Below are 14642 nucleotides of genomic sequence, written 5' to 3'. Positions count from 1 at the left end.
GAGGTGCCCTGTGGCATGTCTATAAGGGATTAGCTTGATGAGTGGGGAAGATCTGCCCACTGTGGGTATACCATTCCCTTGTCAGGGGATCCTGGATAGTACAAAATACACAAATCTAGCTGAGCACTGGTATGACTAGATAGATTCTTGCTCTCTGCTCTTGACTGTGGATGCAGTATGACCAGTTGCTTTAGGTTCCTGCTGCCTTGACCTCCCTGCGGTGATGGGCTATAGCCTAGGACTGTGAGCCAAATAACCCCTTTCTTACACTTCTTTTGTCGAGATGTTTTGTCAGTGCTACAGGAAACAAAACTAAGGCATGCAGAAAACACAGCTTAGCAAACAGAAAAGAACCAAAATAAATTCTTCTATCTTATCAGATCGTACTAGAATACACCTAGAAATCAATAGCAAGAGTAATCACCAGACCTGCCTCAATGCTTGGAGACTGCACAGATACACTTGAGTGAACTATGTATCACTGAAGAAGCAGGGAGGAGATTTTAAAATTCTAAGAAGACAATGAAAACACAGCTTATTGGGAACCTTTGGGATATGACTAAGGCAGTTCTAAAAGGGAAGTTTACAGCTATGAGTGCTAACACTTAAAAAAATCATCTACTAGATATCCTTATGAAAATACAGTGCTGTGTACAACTAATAAATACAATGGAATTAAAAGGTCACCTATTATCCAAAATCAAGCTGCCCAGGGGAGCTGAGAACAGAGAACTGTCACAAATCGCCATGATTCAAGCCACAGCTACAGGGTGGGACACTGCCCTGGGACACAGTTGTGGAGAGCTATATAGCTGAATAGTAATGAAATAAAAGCACACTTGGCAAAAGGTTTGGTCTATACAGTAAAGAGCATAGGGAAAGAGTACCCTTGGTAGCAGATCTTATCAACTGAGAATAACTCTGGAGTTTGATGGCCCTCAGCCTGACGTCAGAACATGAGTCAAGCTCTCCAAGTAACCATGTGTCTCTAGAATCACAGCTGAGTCTCCAAACTCTGAAACTCTAGTACTTAATATCCACAAAGACATGCTGCTGGCAGGGTGGCCAGTGTCTGGTAGATTTTGAAAGTATCCAGGCAGAAACATCTGCGTAGGTCTCACTGTCGTGGTTGCTTCCCAACTCCCAAAAGACTTTGGAGAAACCACCTCACTGTACTTCAGTTACAGCATTAGCCACCTGGGCAAGTCTGAGCTGGAGAGTCTTCAGAGAGAGCATTAGAACACAAACCATCCACCCACACGCTGCACAGCTAAATGTGACCAACAGAAGCACCTGTATGCAAAGAAGAGATTCTAAGTAAGTGAAGAAAGCTCTCCCAGACACAGGACACATAGCCAGAACAGGCTCAACACCATCATAAACCACAGGAAAGTCAAGAGTGCACAAGGCAACTCCCCAACCCCTCCAACCTACCAGCAGTCAGTTTCTAAGAGCACAAAAACATGGCCTGAGAAGGTGGCTCCACAGGGAAGCACTTGTTGCTTTTGGGGAAGATTTTCTCTCAGTGACCACATAGTGGCTCACAGCTGTGTATAACGAAAGTCCCAAGGGATCCAACACCCTCTTCTGATTTCTACATATGTGCAGGCAAAACACATAACATAATAAAATTAATTAATCTTAATCTAAAAGACTTTTGAAGAGTTTAAGAATGAGTTGCTTGCTCTAAGATGTTGCCTCTTTTCCGTTGTGTCTGCTGTTTTTTCCTTTCCATTACACTTCCGGCTGCACTTTCGCTTTCCCATACTTTTTTTACAATTAGAAAACTTTATTGTTCATTGTTCACACATTTGTAAAGTTTTGTTTATGCATTTTCATTAATGGGCAATCTTTTTAATTTTCTTTTTGTGTTTTTTCTTTGGTGGGTGTTTTTCTTTGTCTTTCTATTAAACTTTAATATATTTTAGTTTTACTGTTTTTTTTAAATAATTTTCATGTTTTTCAGCCACTTTCTTACATTTGTGTTATTTTTGTTATAAATTTTCTTTCTGCCAGGAAAACTTTTTGGTTCTTTTTCTTCTTTGTGTTGTTTTGTTTTGTTTTGTTTTGTTTTGTTTTGTTTTTTTAACCAAGACTGGGTAAGGATATAAAATAAAAGTATAGACTAATATACCAGATGAAGATGAATACAAAACCTGTCAATAAAATGCTTGCAAACCAAATTCAAGAGCATTTATAAGATCATAACCATAACCATATTGGTTTCATTATAGCAGTATAAGTGGTTCAGCTCCACAAGTCAATGAATGTAATACTGCACATACATAAACTTAAAGACAGAAATCATATGCTCATCTCAATGGTTGAAGAAAAGGTCATTGACAAAGCTCAACATTCTTTCAAGACACAATCCATAGGAAAAGAAGGGGCATGTATCAATGTTGTGAAGGCTAGCTATGAGAAACCTACAGCCAACAAGATACTGACTATGGGAAAACAAAGCACTCCTCCACACTCTGGAATAAGACAATGTGCGCAGTGTCTCTTCTCTTCTCTTCTCTTCTCTTCTCTTCTCTTCTCTTCTCTTCTCTTCTCTTCTCTTCTCTTCTCACCAATGTAGTATTCAAAGCCTTAACTAGAACAGGAAAAAGAGAAGAAAATAAAGGGATGAAGACAGGGCAGGACCATTATCCTGTTTCAGGTAGCATGGTCCTGCACTAAGTAGACTTAAAGAGTACACAGAAAAGTCTCTAAACTGATAAGCACTTTCAGCAAAGTAGCATGATTCAAAAGACAACATATGAAAGTCAGTGGCTTTTCTACACATTAATAATAAACTTTCTGAGAAAGAGGTCAGTGACAACATCCTGTTCACAATAGCTTTTTAAAAAGAAATTTTAAGTAACTAGAGAAAAACCCAACCAATGAGGCAAAAACAAAAAACAAAACTGTACAGTGAAAACTTAAAAACACTTAAGGAAGAAACTAAATGAAACTCTGGAAGATGTCCTGCCATGCTCATGGATTAACAAAATTAATATTGTGAAAATACATTGCTAAAACCAATCTATAGATTTAGTATCTTGAAAATCCCAATGACACTCCTCACAGAAGCAGAAAAACAACTCTAAATTCACAAGGAAGCATTAAAGATCTCTAATAGCCAAATAGAATCCTAAGCAGAAAAGGTAATGCTGGAGATAGACCACAGAGATGCACAAGACAGGCACACAAACCAATGGAATAAAAAGAGGACCTGGAAATAAACTCACAGAGCCAAAACCATCTAACCTTTGACTAAAGTGGAGAAACATACATTATGGGAGTGAAGAGATACATCTTCAACATACAGTGACAGGAAACTGGCGAAAATAAGGCAGAGAATGAGGGGGCAGAAAATAAAGAGAGAAAAAAATAAAGGTGATGAGGAAGGGAAGGAGGAGGGGAGGGAGGGAGAGAGGGAAGAGAGGAAGGAACAAAGGGATTGAGGGACAGAGGGAGGGACAAACAGATGGAGGGAGGGAGAGGGATAGAGGGAGGGAATTCAATCTTCTCCCCACAAAAATGCCTATTGGGTCAAAGACTTCCATGTAAGACTGGAAAAGCAAAGATCACTATATTGAGACCTGTGTTTCTTAGAGAGAGAGACATGAGCAAGGCTCTCAGAGATCGTTGTAAGCTTTCTGAGGACTCCAATAGTGCATGAAATAACTGGAAGAACTACTGCTGGGATCTTGGAATGAGAGCGGTCTGCAGATCAAAGGAAACAGTGGTTGGCTGAAGAGACCACTGCAGAACAGGACAAGAACGCTTTCCTCCTCTGACAAGCAGTTAATGTTTAGAATCTATTAAGAAACCTGAACTTTGGGGGCTGGAGAAATGGCTCAGTGGTAAGAGCACTGGCTGCTCTTCCAAAGATCCTGAGTTCAATTCCCAGCAACCACATGGTGGCTCACAACCATCCATAATGAGATATGACACCCTTTTCTGGTGCGTCTGAAGACAGCTACAGTGTACTTACATATAATAAATAAATCTTAAAAGAAAAGCAAAGAAAAGAAAAGAAAGGAAAGGAAAGGAAAGGAAAGGAAAGGAAAAGAAAGGAAAAGAAAAGAAACCCGAACTTTTAACATTCTTAAAACAAAGCATACAACCAACAAATGGATTGATGAACTGAATAAATAGGGTTTCCAAAGAAGAAACATAGAGAGGCAAGGAATGTCTGGCCAAGCATTGAGCTCCAGGAAAGGCAAATTAAACCTGCTTTGAGATTCCCTCTCACCCCAAAGTGGATACTGGAAAGAAAGCAGCTACTGGCAAAGGACTCTCAAGGAGAGAGTTCTTACACATTGCCGAGGGTCATGTGATCTGGTACAGCCCCTATAGAAATCAGTATGGAGCAAAATCTAAAATTAGAACCCTCATTTGATCAAGTTATTACTAGGCACATGTCCTGAAGAATACTAAGTGTGCACACCACAAAACTACGTGTTTATTGCCGAACTATTTGTAATAGCCGAGATAATGGAATCCGATGAGATGCCTATCAACAGATGACCAGCAGGCTGGTTCTGGTGGCACACAACTATAATGTCAGAGCAGGAGATGACCAAGAGTTCAAGGACATCCTTGGCCAAATGGTGAATTCAAGGACAATTTGTGTTTACATACGACCCTATGTCAATAAACAAATTTAAAATGAGCAGATTAGTAGATCAAAAAAATGTGGTACATATACACAATGGTATATTGTTTATCTGTGAAAAGAGTGAGTTTGATGTCTACAAGAAAATAGATGAAGCCAAAGATTATAAGTCAAGCAAAAAAAGCCAGACTCAAAAAGACAGAGGCCTGATTGAATATCTCACAGGGCTTTTTAATGCAGAATCTAGTTTTACATATAAACATACACACACACACACACACACACACACGAGGGAGGGAGGAGGAAAAGAGGGGAGAAATGTTTTCCCACAAAAGAATTATAATAGAGACATAACAGGACTCATGTGAACTAAAGCACAAAGTATCTGGGGAGGTACTAGGCCAACAAGAGATGACAGAAGAGCATCAAGTAAGAATGAGGCAAAACGATGGATGTGTGTGAATATGCCACAGTGAGACTCCTTAGTTTGCCTGCTAATTAAAATGACTCACTTTTAAATGTCCTGGCTTGCTTTTAACCTAAGAAAAGGTGTCCTCAGAAAGCCATCTCATGTTCCACCTCATCTTCTACTTCTGCACTGCAACGAAGGTCAGTAAGAATTTGATGCTTTCTTGTCGCAGGCCATCTCCGCTCTGGCGGAGACAGGAACAACACGGACACCAAGTCAGGTTCACGAAACAGCTTCTCCTTTTACTTGTGGCCTTTTTCCTTACAGCTCTCTTCACTCTGGCAAGGGTAACAACAACAAAACTCCTATACTCGCACCAACTGACCTCATCTAGCTCCACCCCACCTCATCCAATCAGAATTCACACACGCTCCAGGTCGGTCACCGATAGTCTGACAGGTCCGGATCATGAGGAACAGGCTGCGGCCCACACATGTAGCCTCACTGCGCATGCTCAGGCAAGGCAGTAAACAACTTGGCCCATGTGGCTGCACCTCCTTCCCGAATCTCCCCCTTTTTGTTTTATTAGTAGCTCTGGGATCAGCATCTGTCTTAGGTTGCCCCATCCGTGCCACATCCTTACCCATCATGGGAGTGACGAACTCACTTTCGCCATTCTGTCTTAGGTTGGTATGAGCACATAAGGGTCTTACCCATCATTGATTACTGATCCAGCATGTTGAGCCAACATTGGGGGGATGTTCCTGCTTCCAAGGCTGCCATAGCCTGCACTAAGGCTCATTTATCAGCCCTGTGCCGCCTTCGCATACGTGCCATCCACCAAAGCATTCCTCCACACACAATAGTCAGCAGGAGCGCTCAAAAGGCCATCCCTCCCCAATTTTTTAAGAATCCCACAGTTCCCTGGATGATCTCCATCCATTGCTTTGCAGTTGCAATCTCCACATGGGTGTTGTTCACGGCAACAATCGATGCTAGCAATTCCTTCATCTTTGTGTCGAGATCATGACTCCAATTTCCTAGCCACATCGCACCAATTGCACACGACACATTTGCAGCTTTGGAAAAATTCTGATACTGAACAGAGGTTACACACATTCCTGACATATGAGTAATGCAGGAAGCAAATACTAACTGCTCCAAAATAGTCATCTGTTCCCGCAACCAATCCACTCTTTGGTTAACCATAAGGATACCAGCTTTCAAATTTGTATTCCAGTGGAGCTGAAGCCCCGATTTCCTCTTTTCAGTCCCCTTGAAGGGAAGCTAGCATGGTGACTAGGCAAAAGCAAAATTTGAACAATTCTATCTCCAGGGGAAATAGCAGACACCCCTCTGGGGGAGGAAACCATGATCTTATTTTTGTGAACACCTTATTACTTTCAAAACACAGAAGTACATAAAGAAAAACTTTTTATTCAAACTTGGCTATATTCTGTTCTATACCCCCCACACCACACTACCTTCTGTTCCCTGCCTGTTCACTAAATGTCTTTTCCATATCTTTTCAATGCTTACTGAAATACAGATTTTATAGACATAAATTTGTAACATATTTACATAGAGCATACATATGCATACCTAAGAACTTTAAGTGTTTTTATCTTACACAAAACAATGGTCCCTTTCATAGTGTTGTTTTCCTTCTAATACTATTGGCTAGTCCTCCCATCCACTATATAAGACCATCTTTTCTCTTTTTCTTTCATTTAAGGCATTCTCCTTGAATGGCTCAAGTTCCTACTACTGAGTCTTTAGGAGCTTTCCTGCAGGTTGCAATGTTTTATCTTTGAGAAAATTGCTCAAAAAGTACCTAACCTTAACTCTTACTGCCTTTATCAGAGTTTAAATGTGTGTTCGAGATTTTATAAAGGCAGGTTGGACCCCATAAGTCGAACTGACTCCTTCAATCTTTGTACAAACTTCCAATCCAGGGGTTCATGATACCATTGCCCCTGTTGGTCCTGAAATACTGGGAAGGCCCCCACAATGGCGGGCACATTTTTCCAGACTTTTGCATGAAGACTATGCTTTCTCTTTTTGTCTCCCTCATCTTTATAGGGGGGAGGAGAAGGCAATGGAGGGGCTGATGGTTCGGGTGGCCTATGGCGCCTCAACCTCCAGCGGGACATCTGACTACAGATGTCACTGTCACTATCGGTCCTGTCGCTGTCACTAGTAAACCCTTCAGAGCTAGATTCCTTCTTCTCTTTCTTATCTTTGGTTCGTCGTCTAAGCTGTTTGGGTTTTCGGCAGCTAGCCTGAGAAGCAATCCCCCTAGCCTCCTCAAGCGCGCTGCTTTTTCCTCCACTTCAGCAGTGTACTTTCCACTGGCATCCCTCAAGCACGCCCTGACCAAGATCTAGATGGCTAACATTTTTACTTTCATTTTAGTTGCAGTTGAACCCATGTCATTTAAATTCCCTCTGTCTCTATATCTGAGATCCTTAGTGCTTTGTTCCTTCTTTCCCAGGAACCTTACCTTTGTCTCTATTCCTGAGAACCTTAAGGCTTCATCCTTTTTTTTCTGAGAACCTTACCTTCGTCTCTATACCTGAGAACCTTAATGCTTCATCCCTTTTTTCCCAGGAAACTTCATCTCTATACCTGGCCATACTATCTATGCAAGTCCCATTTTTAAAATGTAAAGCTGCCTGGTCTATAATTTAGATCACTTTGGACATTTGCCTCTGCTCTGCTCTGCCTCTCCTGTCTGGCCTTAATACACCCATACTATCTCTTTGGCTTGTCTACTAAAATCTGAATTCCCTCCATTTGAAAACTGCATTTTCCTTCGCCCTTTACAACATGGCATCACTCGGATCTCTCATTTTCAAGTATCAAACAGAACTAAGCACAACAAAAAACTTAAGAGAAAGTGAATTGACAGAGAACATTTAAGATAACTACAATAAATGTTGACATGTGCCTCTGACAGAGTAGAATAATTTTTGTAAGTTCCACAGACTCTTACAGTCTAACTAAAGACGTTCTAAACTGGCCACTTACCTAAATTTTCTTACTGCTGTTTATTAAAGTTTCCTTACCGCTGTTTACCAAAGTTTCCTTACTAAAATTTCCTAAGGCCTGTACTTTCTTTCTTTACTTACCGTTGCCGACCGACATGATGAGTTCCCCGTACGGGCCACCACTTGTCGCAGGTCATCTCCACTCCAACGGAGACAGGAACAACACGGACACCAAGTCGGGTTCACGAAACAGCTTCTCCTTTTACTTGTGGCCTTTTTTCTTACAGCTCTCTTCACTCCGGCAAGGGTAACAACAACAAAATTCCTATACTCGCACCAACTGACCTCATCTAGCTCCACCCCACCTCATCCAATCAGAATTCACACACACTCCAAGCACGAGCTCAGGTCGGTCACCGATTGGCTGACAGGTCCGGATCACAAGGAATAGTCCAGCCTGGCAGGCAGCCCACGCATGCAGCCTCACTGTGCATGCTCAGGCAAGGCAGTAAACATCTTGGCCCAGGCGGCCACACTCGATTCCCCCGCACTTTCTGTAACCTAACAACCAACAGGTGATAAGCTCTTTGCCTAAATGATGCATAGAAGAAAGGAAAGGGGAAAGGTGTAAAGAAGAAAGAAAGAAGGAAGAAAGTAACAGCATTTGTACAGACTGATGGATGCATGTATGAACTGACAGATGTCCAATTTCCTATGCTGCTGAGCTACAGAGGCTCTGTCCCCTCAGTCACACACAGTGTTTGACCCCAAAACACCTCCAGGCTGAGCCTCTGCTGGGTCTCACGTTCTGCCTTTACACAGCTGCACCTGGCCCTTTAGCTATCTTTTCTTATTCCCTTCCCTACCATTTTTGTTAGGTTACAGAAGGAAGCCCAGAAGTATGGGTTCTGATACCTTTCCAGACAAAGTTGTGAAAATGCAACACAAATGATTACCAGAAGGTGTTAGGCAGATAAGGGGGTGGGGGTGGAGAGTCTGAAATGAATAATTTAAAAGGATGACGTGTTTATTCTGACTCATGCTTTGAGAGCTTTCTACCCATAGTTGCTTGTCCTGTCACTTTGTCTCTGTGGCAAGGCACAGCATCATGGCGGGAGAACTTGGTATAACAAAAGGCTCATCACATTTATCCAGGAGGCAAAGATAAAAACGGGTGCTGAGGTCTCAATATATATACCCTTTCAGGACCTTCTTAAATGATCTAACTTCCTTTCCCTAAACCTCACCCTCCAACAGTGCCATAGTTTCAATGCATGCGTTTGCTGGGGACATTTCTGTTCCTAACCATAATGCCTACTTTGAGGCACACTGGGTACCTGGCACCATATTAAGTCCTTTGCCTAAATTATGTCATTTAATCATCACGATGGCAATTAATCTGAGACGGGGATTACTGACCCACTGAACAGAAATTAACAGCAATGGCGTGGATTCAGGACCTATGAGGGACCACACCCTGGGCTGGACCCTTCCTGTGCATTATCTTGCAGCTTCCTCACCACTGAGCTACCCGGTACAAATGTTTTGTTTTTCCCCTTGTACAGGTGAGCAGAGACTTGGAGCATTTGAATGGGTTGTTCAAGGCAGAGCCCACTGACTGTGGGTTGTCTCTATCTATGCCATACGTCTTCTCTCTGTCTAAGTCACAGACTACTCATCTGCATACACTGTAGTTGGCCTTGAGGTCTGACTTTGGGGAAAATTAAGACCATAATTTCTGCCACACCAAAAAAAAAAAAATTTGTTGAGAACATAAGGATTTTTTTTTCTTTCATTTTGGTTTTCTTGGAGCCCTGGGCAGGAAACTATAGAGGCACCCTTGGAGTTGGTGTTGTGAGAGGCACAGTGTCCCTCTCCAGAAGGCTCTGGCCTTAGGCTCCTCCAAGGTGTCACCTCACATTATCTCCAGAAACCCAGTGCAGCGCTCTGCCATGGTCCCTACTTGGGCCATACGTGGATACTCCACCTGGAACCAAGTCACCTGCGCAGACTGCTGACACTTTTCTCTGTCAGCCCCAGTGAAGCCCAATCAGTTTTAAAATGGCTTGCCTCCGGGAGCTAGCCCCGTCCTCCCCGGCAGCCTTCAGGCCAATAGAAATCTTGAAATATTTTTATAACGTAAAAACCCTATATTTTACAACAGGCAATCACCTCTCTTAAAACAATTACCCATAACTAAAGAGAAACCAAAGTAACAGCAAATGAAATCTGATTAATGGTTGTTAAAGCTGATGTTCTTTAAATAATTCCTTGAAATAATTGCACCAGAATAATCTCTCTGTGAAGAGGTTTCTTTAGGGGCTTAAGATAAATAGATTTATTTTTTCCCCAAAGCCCCTGATGACTAAATCACACAGCATTTGAAGAAGGTTCTGGTTATTTTTCCTAAGTAGCGAATTTTCGATGTGTTCCTATTTTCCCTCGAGGCCATCATGGATAAAGAATAAATTTCATTTTCCCCCTGCAATTATGTAGCTGTATTATTTTTGTAATAGGCTTATAAAGAACAAGCTCTCTGAGCGCGATTCTCCAACTGAAGTTTACAGGTTGGAAATCGAGAGACAAATCCTCTTTGCTTCTCTACGGGATTATTTAGAAAGGTCAACATTAATGACAATTCAGAAGTTTCGGTATCTCCCCAGCTGCTGAGATTCTGAGCCCACGTAAGATGGGAATGCGGAGCAGATTTAACCTGACGCATGAGTAAAATGAATGGCTAGGGACGCTGATTCTGTCGCCCACCTTCGCCAGCCCCATGAATCGAAGTCGCGGCATCGTAAAACAGGGGCATTGGGACAAAGAAGAGGGAGGAACTCGAAAGAGAGCTCGAGATTTCAATGAAGTGACCTCACGGAGCTCGTGCATTCAAATGCCTAGTCTCGAGCTAATAACAGTGTTTGGGGAGGTTGAAGAACCGTTAGGAGGTGGAGTATCACTAGAGGATTTGGGTCACTTGGGTCACTAGGGGAAAGACCTGACAGTCTTTACAGCCTGCCCCTGCCTCCTCTCCCATCTTCTGAGCCACTGTCCTGTAGCCCTAAGTGACTTTTTCCACCATATCCTCAGGGCCCTGATGGAATAGACTTCAAAAGTATGAGCCAAAATAAGTCCTTTCTCCGTTAAGTTGCTTCTTATATGATATTAAGTCACAACAATGAGAAAGGTAAATAAGATCAAAGTTTGATAATGGGAAGTGGAGCCATCGCGCAGACTACCTGACCACGTGACTGCTATCTGTAGAATTGATTGGAGGAGGATTGCTTTGACTACCTGACCACGTGATTGCTGTCTGTAGAGTTGATTGGAGGATTGCTTTGACTACCTGACCACGTGGTTGCTGCCTCTAGAGCTGGTTGGAGGACGAAGGTTGAGGATCTTAGGAAGGGAAGCTCTACAGTGATGTAGAAAGAGATTACTAGGCGGTCCTGATACGTGCTTGGAAGTCTAGAATGCAGATAAAAATGTGTACACTACAAGGCAGGCTCATGAGGTCTCAGAGGGAACAAGGACTCTATTGGTATCTGTGCTACAGGCCATTTATGTTATACACTGGCAAATAATCCGGCTGCGTTCTACCTCTGTCCTGACAACAGGAGAAAACTGAATTAAAAACTAATGGCAAATTGTTTTGATGGAAGAATCTTCACAACAAAATGTACAGGTGTGGAACGGTTATTACTCACGGAATTTATCAGGATTCATAGCTCGTGAGATCAGAAGGGAGGCAGCAGGATTCGGAAGTGTGTTGTACGAGCATGGGTGACAATGACGGTGACACAGATGAAGAGGGAGCAGCCAAGGCTGTGAGAGATTGATTCCATAACTGAAAAGCCCCAAGCTCTACACTGCAACCTGAAAACAAGACTCCACTCACCAAAGGCTCCAGCTTGTAAGACTGTAAACTCATTTGAAAAGAAAGAGTCCGAGCTGACAATTGCCACAGAAAGGGGGCCTGCTTGTATTCATCGGGGTTCTCTAAAGGAATAAAACTATATATATATATATATATATATATATATATATGTGTGTGTGTGTGTGTGTGTGTGTGTGTGTGTGTATGTATATATACACATACATACATACACACACATACATATACATACCAATATATATTAGATAAATATCAATAATACTGTATATAAATTGTGTTATATATCAATGAATATATATTATTATATGTTTATTATATGTACATATATACATATATGCATACACATACACATTCATATACACATACACACAAGATGTGATCCAGGTAGTTCAGCAGCAGCTGTCTCACAGCAGAAAGGCTGCGAGTTCAGTAGCTGTTCAGTCCACAAGGCTGGATGTCTCTGTAGTCTCTGTCTGCTAGGATTCTTGGAAGATGCCTGGAGAGATGCTCGTCTTTAGTCTACATGGGCTCCTGAAGCATCTGAGTTTAATACGGCCCACGGCAACAGAGAGACGTAGTTGCCAGCAAGAGTGAGAACAAGGAGGTAAAAACAAGTTTCCTTGTTTCATCGTCTTTCATGTGGGCTGCCCTCAGAAGGTGAGACCCAGATTCAGGGTCAGTCTTCCTGCTTCACACAGTCTTATTGAGAAAATCCATCACAGGAATGCCTTGCTGCTTGAAGTTTAGTTGATTCCAAGTGTAGTCAAGTTGAGAACTAAAATCAGCAGTTTCAAGCTCAACCCCTGTCAACTTGAAACAATGTATATTTACAATAACAGTTCCTGATGCCCAATTTCCAAATGAAAACAATAACCAGGTTATAATTCCACTTAACATGATATAACTATCCCATGAACAACCACAAATGAATTATATATTTTATAATAGATGGCAAACTCCCTTAAGAAATGCTTAGATTTTTTTACTGTCCTTTAACTTAAATATATTAATATCTATTTATAATTCTTAACCATTAATACTGTTTCAATTGATCTTATATTACGTAATAAAGAAAGAAAGAAAAGAAAATTAAAATCCCTGGTTAATATGTATTCACATATGCATAAACATGCTATTTAAAAATAGGACAAAAACACTTACATCAATTACAATCTTCACTTCTGCAACTGGTCATGTGACTTTAGCTGATATTTATAGCTGCCTTCCTCTAGCACCCATTCTGTCAGACCCTCAGCAAGTCTTGGTTCTTTCCCTAGAGGAGTGAGCCCTACCTTCATCCTTGAAGGGTCTGGGTCCTTTATCATCATGGCTGGGTTGGATTATTGTAGTTTCCCATTGACTTTAATCACAGAACATGGTAATATTGAGAGACATCCTAAAGGACCTCCTACACTCTAGACATAGTCAACTACACACCTCCACTGTGGACAAGTAATCCAAATTCTCCAAGGTAGCCAACACATTGATTACTGTTAAATCCTAACCCTTCCTTTCTTGTGGTTCTGGTCTCCTGGTCATCACAACTGCTTCTTCATCCCCAGATGACCAGAATCGCATATTCTTAATTCAAACTACTACACAAATGTCTCTGTGTGAATCTTTCCTTCCCTCTGAAATTGCACAAGCCACACCTCCCACTATTTGCACCTCTTTCAGCAGTGTTATCTCCCTGTCTCCCATAGTACCTCATTAAGCTTTGAACACTCAATGGATTTTTCTTGGTGTTTTAGGGTTGTTTGTTTGTTTTGGTATTTTTGTTTTGTTTAGTTTACCTATTCTATAGGTGATTTTTATTAAATTATTTTATTTATTTACATTCCAAATGTTGCCCCTTCTTATTCCTCCCTCCCAGAGATCTACACCCCTCCCTCTTCCCCCTCCCCCCTCCCCCTCTCCTTTGCTTCTGAAAGGGTGCTCCCCCATCCACCCATCCACCCCTACATCACCTCCACCAGCCTCCCCCTTTCCTGGGGTATCAAGTTTCGACAGGATTAAGCATGTCCTCTCCCACTGAGGCCAAACAAGGCAGTCCTCTGTTACATATGCTGGGCCACAGACTAGCCCATGTATGTTCTTTGCTTGGTGACAGTCTTGGGGAGCTCTGAGGAGTCTGGGTTGGTTGATACTATTGTTCTTCCATTGGAGTTGCCATCCCCTTCAGCTCCTTCAGTATTTCCCCTAACTCTTCCATAAGGGTCCTGGCCTCAGTCCAGTGGTTCCCTGTATCTGCATCTGTCTCAGTCAGCTGCTGGTAGAACCTCTCAGAGGATAGCCATGCTAGGCTCCTGTCACTAAGCACAACTGGCATCAGTAGTAGTGTCAGGGTTTGGCGCCTGGGCATGGTATGGATCCCAAGTTGGGCTGGTCACTGGATGGCCTTTCCTTCATTCTCTGCTCCATTTTTGTTCCTGCTTTTCCTTTAGATAGGAACAATTCTGGGTCAAAAATTTTGAAGATATACGGATGGCCCCATTCCTCAACTGAGGGCTATGTCTATCTACGGGAGGTAGTCTCTTCAGGTTCTATCTCCCCATTGTTGGTCATTTCAGCTAAGTCAGTCCCACATCCTAGGTCTCTGGGACTTTCTAGAGGTTCCCCCGCCACCCACCAGACACTGCTGCATATTTCCATTCACTCTCCTGGCCTTCTGAGCTTCTCTCCTGTCTCCCCCTACACCATACCTGATCCTGCCCTCTTTTTTCTTCCCCCTGCCCTCTCCCACCC

At 42.3% G+C, this 14642-nt stretch overlaps 1 long non-coding RNA gene across 2 annotated transcripts; it reads right to left on the bottom strand.

Annotated features, from left to right (window-relative positions):
- Window positions 1–2168: 2168 nt before the first annotated feature.
- On the bottom strand, window positions 2169–8323 carry Gm33302 (predicted gene, 33302). 2 transcript variants are annotated; one of them, NR_168655.1, is made up of 3 exons: window positions 8147–8323; window positions 5119–5353; window positions 2169–2596 (listed from the first exon to the last, which is right to left on the bottom strand). It is a non-coding gene; the product is annotated as a predicted gene, 33302 (long non-coding RNA). The 2 variants fall into 2 exon arrangements; NR_168654.1 differs by lacking the exon at window positions 5119–5353.
- Window positions 8324–14642: the final 6319 nt, after the last annotated feature.

This window comes from Mus musculus, chromosome 9, assembly GCF_000001635.26.
Source record: "Mus musculus strain C57BL/6J chromosome 9, GRCm38.p6 C57BL/6J".
Lineage (NCBI taxonomy): Eukaryota > Metazoa > Chordata > Mammalia > Rodentia > Muridae > Mus > Mus musculus.
Note: the sequence above shows the minus strand (reverse complement) of the source record. Positions and strands in the feature narration are given on the sequence as shown.